The sequence below is a fragment of the Gopherus flavomarginatus genome, chromosome 4 (genome assembly GCF_025201925.1).
Source record: "Gopherus flavomarginatus isolate rGopFla2 chromosome 4, rGopFla2.mat.asm, whole genome shotgun sequence".
NCBI classification, from domain to species: domain Eukaryota; kingdom Metazoa; phylum Chordata; order Testudines; family Testudinidae; genus Gopherus; species Gopherus flavomarginatus.
In genome coordinates this window covers 54775978-54787450 of record NC_066620.1, presented here as the reverse complement: position 1 = coordinate 54787450, position 11473 = coordinate 54775978, and the positions used below count along the sequence as shown (strand labels likewise).

The following is an 11473-nucleotide window of genomic DNA, read 5'->3' as shown; positions in this document are numbered from 1 at the left end:
GTTAAGCACCAAATTTATAGGATACTTGAAAATGTGGGTCCATGTGCTGAAAGCCCCCACTTACCAAACCGAATGGGCACATTAACTGATGGCAGTGCCACATTAGGGTCTCGCAATGTCTGGTCCTACCACTCACCACCAGGTCTCCTACTCAGAATATTTTAGTGGTCATCATCCTTGCTTGTAATGTTGCATGATCTAGATAGCGTAGGTGTGGGGGAAGTCATGTACATGTTGCTCACACACACACACTCTCGGGTACCATTTTTCACAGAACTTCATAATTTTGTAAAGCCACACCACATAGTATTTTTTTTTTTTAAGGCGAGGATTTACCTCTTCCTTAAAGCCAGGCTTGGAAGGATCACATTTTTATCAGTAAATGTCACTAAACATCAATTTCACTGTACATGTACAAACCAACCCAACATTTCCATTAATAATAAACAACATTTAGAAATAGGCCAAGAAAGAAAAATGCTGCTTCAGAACTTAATAGAGTTTGATTTAAGGATATTTATTTTGTATATTTTGATATGTGATGTTGACAATTTGTGTTTGATCAGTTATAAAGCTTTAATTTTTTGAGATCAGTGTCTACTGTCATTAAATAATTACTGTCTGCCCCACCCTGTTGTCTGATATTCCCCCCCTCAATTTCCCACTATTGTGAAAATTTAAATGGATCAAAATAGAAAAAATGCTTAAAAATAAACATTGATATTGTCCATTGAAATTATAAAAACAAATTCTGCCAAGCCTACTTATAGCAGACACTGAACAAATAATATATATTGGTAATTAAAAGCTTAGACACTACATGAAGGTCGTAGTCTAACCTTGATCTTTGGGCACATATTCCACTGCCATCACTGGGAGAGCCTCTGTGGATTGAGGGTAGTGTGTGTAACCCTACATTTATAGCCCCACTTGGCCATGCACTCATTGAATGAACAGTTCCTGGACCTTGTGCTTTCTCAGCTCAATGACCTTTTAGCACTAATGTCAAAGAAAAGTATAAATGCTTTGAAATGTGTCACTTTTTGCCACTGTAATTGCTGTAGTGTAGTTCATGTTTACTTTTACCTGTGTGTTTGTTAAAACAACAAGCACAGTTTGCATAGGACTCTTAGATTTAGCTGGCACACATAGAGCCCTGGATTTTTACATACCTTAGACTTTCCATCCCCTAATACCTATTCCTGTAACTGCCCTAAGTTACAACTGCTGCTGTTTTAATGTGACGATTCTTCAGCGTAGCTGCATCAAGGACTGAGGTGGATAAAGAGAGATTTGAACACCCAAATCACTGAACAAACTTGAAGCCAGTCTTCTGTGCAGTCTACGGCCTGGTCTACAGTGTGGGGGGGGGGGGGGCGGGGAATTGATCTAAGATATGCAACTTAAGCTACGAGAATAGCAGAGCTGAAGTCAACGTATCTTAGATCGAATTAAAATTACTTCGCGTCCTCGCGGCGCGCCCCGGCTTCCCTGTCGACTTTGCTTCTGCCTCTCGCTGAGCTGCAGTTCAGCAGTCGACAGGAGAGCGATCGGAGAGCGATTTATTGCGTCTACACTACACGCGATAAATCGACCCCCGATAGATAGATCGTTACCTGCCAATCCGTCGGGTAGTGTAGACATACCCTACCTGACTCTGCAGGCAACTCTAAGGGAATGCCTTGCATGAGATGGAATGTGGAGCACCTTACAACACCTACTTTACTATATTTCAAACAGCAAACTACCTTGTTGACATGAGTGTTGTCAACAGGCATTCTACAGGTTTCCCTGAAGCAGGTGTTCCCAGCCTGCACCCACCTTCTGAGAAGGGGAAATAAAGATCATTTCAGTATCAGCTGAGTAACTGTCTGCACATCTTTTTCCTGATTTAGCTCTGAGGCTGCCTCTGCTCCTGTTGAAATAGCTTCACTCATAAGGGCCTGGAACTGACAGTATGCATCTAGAAAACCAAATTTTAGAAGTGATCAGTTTGCATGATATCAGCATCATAAGAATTAAGGCTGCGGTTCTCAGACGTGTCAGAGAGATTTAAGAGTTCCAAATCCTGTTCAAATTTGGGAGGGCTAGAACTGCCTTTCCCATAAGAGTCTTTGAAAAATCCCAGTCTAAGGGTACGTCTACACTACAGGATTCCGATTTTACATAAACCGGTTTTGTAAAACAGATTGTATAAAGTCGCGTGCACGCGGCCACACAAAGCACAATAATTCAGCAGTGTGTGCCCATGTACCGAGGCTAGCGTCGATTTCTGGAGCATTGCACTGTGGGTAGCTATCCCATAGCTATCCCATAATTCCTGCAGTCTCCCCCACCCATTGGAATTCTGGGTTGAGATCCCAGTGCATGATGGTGCAAAAACAGTGTCGCGGGTGATTCTGGGTAAATGTTGTCACTCATTCCTTCCTCCGTGAAAGCAACAGCAGATAATCATTTCATGCCCTTTTTCCCTTGATTGCCCTGACAGACGCCATAGCACGGCAACCATGGAGCCTGTTTAGTCTTTTGTCACTGTCACCATATGTGTACTGGATGCTGCTGACAGATGCGGTACTGCAGTGCTACACAGCAGTATTCATTTGCCTTTGCACGGTAGCAGAGATGGTTACCATCTCTATTGTACTGTCTGCCATGCCATTGTAAATTGGTGATGAGATAACAGTCATTCTGTACCGTCTGCTGCTGTCATGGGTGCGCCTGGCTGGCCTTCGCTGAGGTCGGCCGGGGGTGCAAAGACAAAAAGGGGAATGACTCCCTGGGTCATTCCCTCCTTTATGTTTTATCTAAAAATAGAGTCAATCCTGCCTAGAATATGGGGCAAGTGTACTAGAGAACCAGAGAGCACAGCCGCTCCGGGTCAGATCCCACAGAAATGATGAGCTGCATGTCATTCTAGGGGGTGCCCCGTTGCTTCCCTCCTCCCCCAACCCTCCTGGGCTACTGTTGCAGTGTCCCCCCATTTGTGTGATGAAGTAATAAAGAATGCAAGAATAAGAAACGCTGACTTTTTAGTGAGATAAAATGAGGGGGAGGCTGATAGTCCAGGCAGGACATTAAACGGTGGGGTGGAGAGGAGCCCAGCCTCCCACTGCTATGATAGTCCAGGCAGTACAGAATCTTTTCTTTAGACATGAAGGGGGGAGGGCTGATGGAGCTCAGCCCCCAGTTACTATGATGAAGACGGTTATCAGCCGTTCTGTACCATCTGCCGGGAATGACCAGGAGTCATTCCTATTTTTACCCAGGCACCCCCGGCCGACCTCACCGAGGCCAGCCAGGAGCACTCACAGGATGATGATGACAGCTATCAGTCATTTTGTACCATACCGTCTACCACCGGGGAGGGGAGGGGAGAGGATGCTGCTGTTCACTGCCGCAGCACCGTGTCTGCCAGCAGCATGCAGTAGACATACGGTGACATTGAAAAAAGTAAAGAAACAATTTTTTTTCCCTTTTCTTTCACGGGGGGGGGCAGGGGGGATAAATTGACGAGATATACCCTGAACCACCCTGGACATTGTGTTTGACCCTACAGGCATTGGGTGCTCAGCCAACAATGCAAATGCTTTTCAGAGACTGCGGGGACTGTGGGATAGCTAGAGTCCTCAGTACCCCCCTCCCTCCCTCCATGAGCATCCATTTGATTCTTTGGTTTTCCGTTATGCTTGTCACACAGCACTGTGCTGTGGCCTGTCTGTCTGTCATAGCCTGGAGCTTTTTTTCAAATCCTTTGTCATTTCGTCTTCTCTAACGGAGCTGTGATAGAACAGATTTGTCTCCCCATACAGTGATCAGATCCAGTATCTCCCACACGGTCCATGCTGGAGCTTTTTTTGGATTTGGGACTGCATCACCACCCGTGCTGATCAGAGCTGCACGCTGGGCAAACAGGAAATGAAATTCAAAAGTTTGTGGGGCTTTTCCTGTCTCCTTGGCCAGTGCATCCGAGTTCAGATTTCTTTCCAGAGCGGTCACAATGGTGCACTGTGGGATACCGCCTGGAGGTCACTACCGTCGATTTGCGGCCACACTAACCCTAATCCGACATGGCAATACCGATTTCATCGCTACGCCTCTCGTCGGGGAGAAGTACAGAAACCGGTTTAAAGAGCCCTTTATATCGATATAAAGGGCCTCGTTGTGTGGACGGGTGCAGGGTTAAATCGGTTTAATGCTGCTAAATTCGGTTTAAATGCATAGTGTAGACCAGGCCTCTAATAATTCTTATTTTTCAAAAATTATAACATTTTGCAACAAAATTTTGTGCTTAAATGAACAGCAGCTAACCCAAGGAAAATCTAATGGTACCTTTCGTCTGAACTGTTTACCAATATTTTATGTTAAAGTGAGACCAAAGCATTAAAAGGAAGCTTTGGTCTTTGTGACATGGTTATGCTTACTATCTTCTGTAGTAAATATTTCTAAGCGCTTGATTTGATCGGCCAGTCTGCAGGGTACATTACAATGGTAGTGTGACCCTGGGTGGCATTGTTATGAAAACTAAGCCTTTCTTTTGAGTGTGAAGCATTGCAAAGAGCGTGTGTATGTGTTTTTGTACATTAATTCAGTTACAATGAACAAAATGAAAAATATCAGTATGGGCTGGGGAGAAACAAACCTTCCATTATTGGGTTATGAAGAGGCAGGGGATGGACTTTGATTGGTTAGTTGGACCTCATCTGTACTCAGAAGTTGTGCCACTTGAATTACATTGCTAAAGTTAATGCAGTACAATCCCCTACTGTGGATGTGGTATAAAGGTGCTTGTTTCAGCTTACTCCTATATGGGAATCACTTTTATACCAGTATAACTGTGTACACACTAGGGGTTATACTGATATAAAAGCTTTGATTTAAAAAAAAATTAAAAAATCACACCCCTCGCTGACAGTTATACTAGAACAAAACCCGTGTATGGACCAGATGGTAGAGGATTTTTGTCAGTGAGAAAAAAGCTGGTGAAAGTAGATCGTGAATTAGGCTCATCATCCTCTAGGGGGCATGATTGGACTGGATAACATCTAGGATTCAGGTAAATTGTTCTTAGTCAAAAGCATTGCACAGTAGCTGTTTACATGTAGGTATGAAGACTTTCCATAATGAATGTGCCACATAAAAAGACTTGAAAAGGAGCTTGCTGCTCTGCCCATCCCAAAACCCTTTGTACTTTCTACAGAGCCTGTGCTTGCACTTAATTTTGTTACTTATACCGTTCTTGCAGTGTCCTAAACACATCTGACCATTTTTTTAGTGAAATATTTACAGGTGTCCCTGTGAGGTAGACGTTATGCCAAGAAACGTCTCACATCGAACTTTGACTACAGTGATCTCACACGCTCAGGCCATTCCCCTTTCTCTCCCTTATCCCACAGCTTTTCACTTCCAGCTCAAGTATTAGGAGCAAGTTTGAGTCTGTATCACCAAATTCATATCCAGATCTGGTCTGTGAACTCCCGCAGATGGTGGGTAAGTAGAAGGGTTGGATCTGGGAATTTGGATCAGCCCATTGTAGAGATATCTGAGAAATTCATATTTAGATTTCTGTTCTGACACCCTGTCAAATTTGGGGGTTGGATTTTGGTTCAAAGCTATCTCCAGTTAGGCCACTGTTACGTATTTGTAAAAAGTATTTTTCCATAAGAATATCCCAGCACTTGAGACACCTGCCCGTTGCAGCCATCTCACCATTCACTAGGTTTGTGGGTTCTACCTCTTCGCCCATCCTCTGTCTATCTTATCTGTTCTGATTAGAAGCTCTTTGGGACAGGGAGTGTCTTTGTGGTCTGTGCCATGGGGGCCTGGGCCCGATCGAGTTTTCTAGGTGCACTAGTAATACAGATAACAATTGGCAGGTGCGGACATGACATGGATGGGACCTACCAGAGCCCTTCCACCTCTTTTCTCAGCTTATCTGAAGTGCAAGATTCTTGATTGTCTCATCTCTGTGCACGTCCCGCAGGTCAGAGGTGGATACACAGCACATGGATTTACTTACCACTCTGGCTTTAGAAAGAGAAGATTTTTTACATTTCTCAGAACTGCCTGAGAAGATAAAAGCCCTTGGGGTAGATTCTGTCTCCCACTCCAGCAGCACACAGGCATCTGAAATGCATTACTAGGAGCTGGAAGAGAAGTTCTTCCACCACAGGCATAGCATAGGGCTAGCATAAGCAGCCCTACTTTGGCCACTCCTAAGCCCCAGTGCAAGGGGTGTGCTTGGGGGCGGAGAGGGTAGCTGTAGCACATGCTGCTTTGGAGATTCTGAGCTGTTCCAAACAGTGGTGCATTCCATAAGCAGCCCTGCCCTTCCCCTGGACTGTAATTCCGTGCTGCACCTCCCCAGCGTCAGTACGGGGCAGTTCTCTTTGGCCTCTGCCACCCCCTTTGAATTGTATACTATACCCCAAGCAGAAATGTTTTCCTGACAAAGTCTTTGTGGCCCTGAGTGCTTGGAGTTCCCTTTGCACCTTGAGATGTTCCAAAAATGAAGTTGCTGATGCCAGGATATTTTAAGCAATTCCTTTAAAGTTTCTCTTTTTTCACAGTCAGCCAGTCATGCTAATACTTATTTCCTCACTAGTTTGTTACGAGAAAGTTGCACGTGAGTTCTGGACTATCAGCATCGCTCCATCTGCACTGGAAGCCAACCACTCCCCTTTCCTATCCACTCAAACTACTGCAGGCTTTAGCCCCTCATGTCTCTCTATGAACAAATACATCTTCCCAGGCTGATGGATCTGCAGCCATTACAATGATAGGATTCTAAGGGAAGACCACATCAGCCTGCTCACAGGGGCCCCTGATCAACTCCTGTACACAGCCTCCTCCTCCTCCTCCCAAAGACATGGAGGATTGCCAAGAAAGAGCCATCCATGCACACTTTATATTACTCTTCTAGCAGGAACCACCAAAAACATCCTGTGCAAAAAAAGGGGAATGACTATGTTTGATGAATTAAGCCCATAAATTGAGCCGGGGCCCTGCAGCTATTGACTGGAGTCCCTTTAGGCTTGCTCAGAACATTACTGGTCTATTAGAATTTTATGGCTCTTTCGTTAAAGATACACTCATCAGTTTTACTCATGTCACTTGATGAAAGACATTAAGTCATTGGAGAGCATCCAGAGCAGGGTAGTAAAGTGTGACACAGGTTCTAAAACTGACTATTATGGCGGAAGCCACTGAATTTATCTGCAGCAGCAGTCAGAGAAGATTCAGAGGACAATGATTCACCTCCATAAACTACAAGTGGAGGCAGATAGAGACATGCTACACAAACTCAGAGCATCATCCATGCAAAGTGCTTTATAAACATTAATCCTTGCCAGGGGAAGTATTTTTCTGGTATTATAAATTGACACTGAGAGGCTAAGTCACCTGCCCAAGGTTGTTCAAGGAGTCTTTAGCAAGGCTGGGATTGGAATCCAGGAGTCCTGGCTCCAGGTCCTGTCCCAGGGCCAGGCAGAGTCTCTGAGGCCATTGAAGGAAATCAGCAAAATATATGTATAATGTACAGGTATAATATGGTGAAGCCAGGGATCCTCATCCACCAATATGCATAATGTATAGGGCAAGGTATCACAAGGCCACGTACTGCTCTCAGATGCACTGGTACCACCCCATTGAAGTCACTGGGATTGCTGAGGTGCATCAGAAAGAATTTGTCCCCCAGGTACTAGAGATGGCAAAGACCTATCGCTGTAAAGTCGTACAGTCCACAGAACTGTCCTCTACTGTATTTTCTCCCATCTCAATTTAAATGTCCCAAGTGATGGAGGTTTCTGCCACTTTCCCATGTGTGACTGTTCCACGTTTTAATAGATCCACCATTAGGAAGTACACCTCTAGCCCGATATAACGTGACCTGATATAACATGAATTCGGATATAACACGGTAAAGCAGCGCTCCAGGGGTGGCGGGGCTGCGCACTCCAGCGAATCAAAGCAAGTTCGATATAATGCGGTTTCACCTATAATGCGGTAAGATTTTTTGGCTTCCAAGGACAGTGTTATATCAGGGTAGAGGTGTATTCTCCTTGTTCAGCCTAAACCATGGTTTCTATTATTGCTACCACCAGGGGAGCTGCACTGGTGCGAGGCCACTGATAGGAAAAAATACAAGCACAGACAAGACCATAAAGAGGGACAATACCTTGCCTGCACTCTGAGACCTCTGTGTTTGCTGCCCAGACCCATATTTCCTTTTTTGCCATTGTGTCACATTGCAAACTCATCTCATTTGTTGACAACTGGGTTTCTTTCAGCATTACTGCTCTGCTGAGTCTCCCTGCCAGTGCCTGTGTTTCAGATTACATTTCCCATCATCTTTTCATGCCACTTGGATAATTTTACAGTGGCTTTAACATGCTCTCTCATTTTGGAACTGTGAATTCGTGCAGCCCAGTTTAATCATCAAAACAGGAACTGTATCTGGCAAAATACTTACCATTTTGCACAAAGAGAAAACCACAGAAGAGTGGTAAGAGATTTGCAGGAACAGGAGGGAAATGCACTGCAAGTGGGAGAGAAACAACTCCAAGGAGCAAACTCAGAAGCTGGGGGCTCACTATAAGGCAGGGAGGGTACGCATAGCTCTCGAAACACCATGTCACACTAAACGGGACTTTCTCAACAAGGAGTGGGTTCTGTGCCAAGCAAAAAGGAATGGAGACACAATACCTTCTTAGGGCCTGATCCTGCGCACACTGCCAAGCATAGTGCATTAATATGGTGAGCAACTGGACTGAGGTCAATAGGATAATGATAATTCATGGTAGTAAGCACTATGCTTGGTAGCAAGTGTTTGCAATTGTTGCCAACCCCAAGCATTCAAAAATCACGAGTCAGGCCTCTGAAAACCATGAGACTGACTTAAAAATCGTGAGGGGTTTTTTTTAATTGGTCTTGTTGTATTTACCTTCTGGTTTCTGAGCCTTTAGATTGCATTCAGGTTACATTTTTCAAGGTTTTCTATGCAACCTGAGGGCTTGAAGTTGAAACCAACTGTTTTTTAAAACAACAATGGAGATTCTCACATAATTACAGAAAGCCAGGAGCTGGGGCTTTCAGAAGCACACCAACTATCACAAGACTCACAGTGAAACACTCCCTGTGTATTGAATAAAGAGGGGGTATTTGGAGGGGGGGGGCGCTTTCAGAATGTGTTTAGACTCCTCACATTTGTTTCATACTGTTTATTTGATGTTAAGTAAAACAGCAAAGCATGGTTCCTGTATTAGAAAGAAGAAATCCGAAAGAGAAGCAACAGCGTTAAGTCTCCTTCAGCAGAGCCATTTTCAATTGACAACCTCTATCAGGTCTACTATGGCTGTTCCAGAGGGCTAGACTTGTAAATCTCAATGCCTCAGTCACCCCCTATATTCAAACACACCTCAGAGTGTGCAAAAGAGCCTGTCCGTGTGTGCACAAGAGCTTTTTGCATATGCAGTTACTAACCCTTTGCTTACCTGCACAAAAAGATGTTTTGCCCCTTGTAAGGATGCCCTGAACAGCTGGGTTTTCAAAGTTGTGTCTCTGCTGCCCCCTAGTGTGATCCTACAGGACATCTGAAGAAGTGGTTTTTTTTACCCACAAAAGTTTATGCCCAAAGAAATCTGTTAGTCTTTAAGGTGCCACCGGACTCCTTGGTGTTCTTGTGGATACAGACTAACACGGCTACCCCCGATACTAGACAGCAAGGATAAAACTCTGCTCATTCTAATCCACAAGCATGGGCCCACTGAGCTAAAACAGAATGACTTGTAGCTGTTGAGTATTAAGAAATATCAGCGGAGATATTCTGATACCTCTCAGCTGTGCGGTGATGCACAAAAACAACAGTCCATAAAGTACATTGCGTTAAATTTCGCTGGCACACCTTAGGCACCACAGTTTTAACATATAGCATAAAGTCATACTTTTACCAAAGTTAAGAGCTGGCACCAGGACATGGTCAAGCCTTTCCCTTTGTACAGAAATTGACAAAAGGGGCATTTCCCCATCTTACAATCCCTTTGTTTTTTGTATTGCACATGCCTAGTGTGTTGCATGCTAAAAATAAGTCTTTCCTGTCCCAATATGCAGAAGTCACTGCAGGTATGACATGAGTTATTTTATAGTGCAAAGTTTGACTAGCTAGTCATAGCAAAGCCCATTTGTTTTAGAGGTAGTCTTTTCCTTCCTTCCAGCTAGCCTATTGTTTGCCTTTTCCATTTGTATTAAAAATAAAATCTTTGAAAACTGCAAGTAAGAAAAAAATGTATTCCTTCTGAAACTAGCAATTCTCCAAACAGGATGGTTAGCTCTTTCCTGTTGAGACATTATGTCCAAAGAAAGGAAATTGGGATTTTAAATTGTAATAACAATTACATAAAGCAGTGGTATATAAACACTAATAAGTATCAAAGAGGGTTGCACTGTTTATTTATTGCGTGCTGAATGGTATTGCTTTGTTTCGAGCTTTGGTCTGTTGGCCAGTTCATGGGCGTTACGCACAGATGTAAATTCATGAGCAGTCATTCCTCTAGTTTGATCACCTGTATGCCTCACCCAGGCTTTCACAGTATGAGGGGGGCAATATGAGGTTGCCTCAGATCTGTGTGAATTACAGCATAGAGGGCAAATGTATGTCCTCTGCAATGGAGCCAATAGGGAATATTGTTAGAAAATGACACTGATGCGGCAGTGGCTTTCAGAACACAGAAGAATGCGTCTGGGGTTCACAAAATTTGAATGCTGGCAAAAGGCTGAGTTTTTCAGTCCACATTTGTCATCACTGTTCATAACAATGCGCTGGCAACTGAATTTTAGTACTGAGATATGGTGTGGTATTAGTCAAATATTTAGCACCAATGTGGCACTTCTCATCAATAGAAGTACATCATGATACATTTTAAAGGTGAGTGCATTTTATTATCCTCTGTTTTACAGATGGGGGAACTCAGGCACAGGGAAGGGAGGTGACCTGTCTGAGGTTACACCCAGCGAATTGCTGGCAAAGGTGGGACTAGAACTCAGCTTTCATTTCCCAGTCCACTCCCCTATTCAGAGGATCATGCTGCCTCCCTTAGACAGTGGGAAAGAGAGAGAGAGAGTCAACCACCAAGGGGAAGAAACAGAAACTCCCCTGAGATGCTAGTACTATTTATTCTATCTTGTAAGATTTTTTTCAAAGTGCATTTTGATCACCAGGGAGACCGCAGTCCTCTGCTTATCCACAGAATTAAAGCACTTCAGCAACAGAGTGAATTCTCCACACACTGCCCCACCAATTTGCCTTAGCCTGGCTTGCAAAGACAATTTTCTAGGGATGAGAAGGTAGTTAAGGCTTGGTGCTTATTAAAACTGGCACCTGGGATGCCAATAGCTTTGGCATGATGTGAGCACCCATCCACTAGGCACTTGATTGGGACTACCAGTACCAACTCACTTCATGCAGCCATTAAACACTCAA

General features: G+C 44.1%; 1 protein-coding gene across 4 annotated transcripts in view; it reads left to right on the top strand.

Annotated features, from left to right (window-relative positions):
- Positions 1–590, top strand: part of TLR5 (toll like receptor 5) — a 47750-nt gene extending 47160 nt beyond the window's left edge. For all 4 annotated transcript variants that reach the window (XM_050948487.1, XM_050948486.1, XM_050948485.1 and 1 more), the window contains one exon: positions 21–590. The gene's annotated coding sequence lies outside the window, so the exon portion shown is untranslated. The remainder of the gene's footprint in view (positions 1–20) is intronic.
- Positions 591–11473: the final 10883 nt, after the last annotated feature.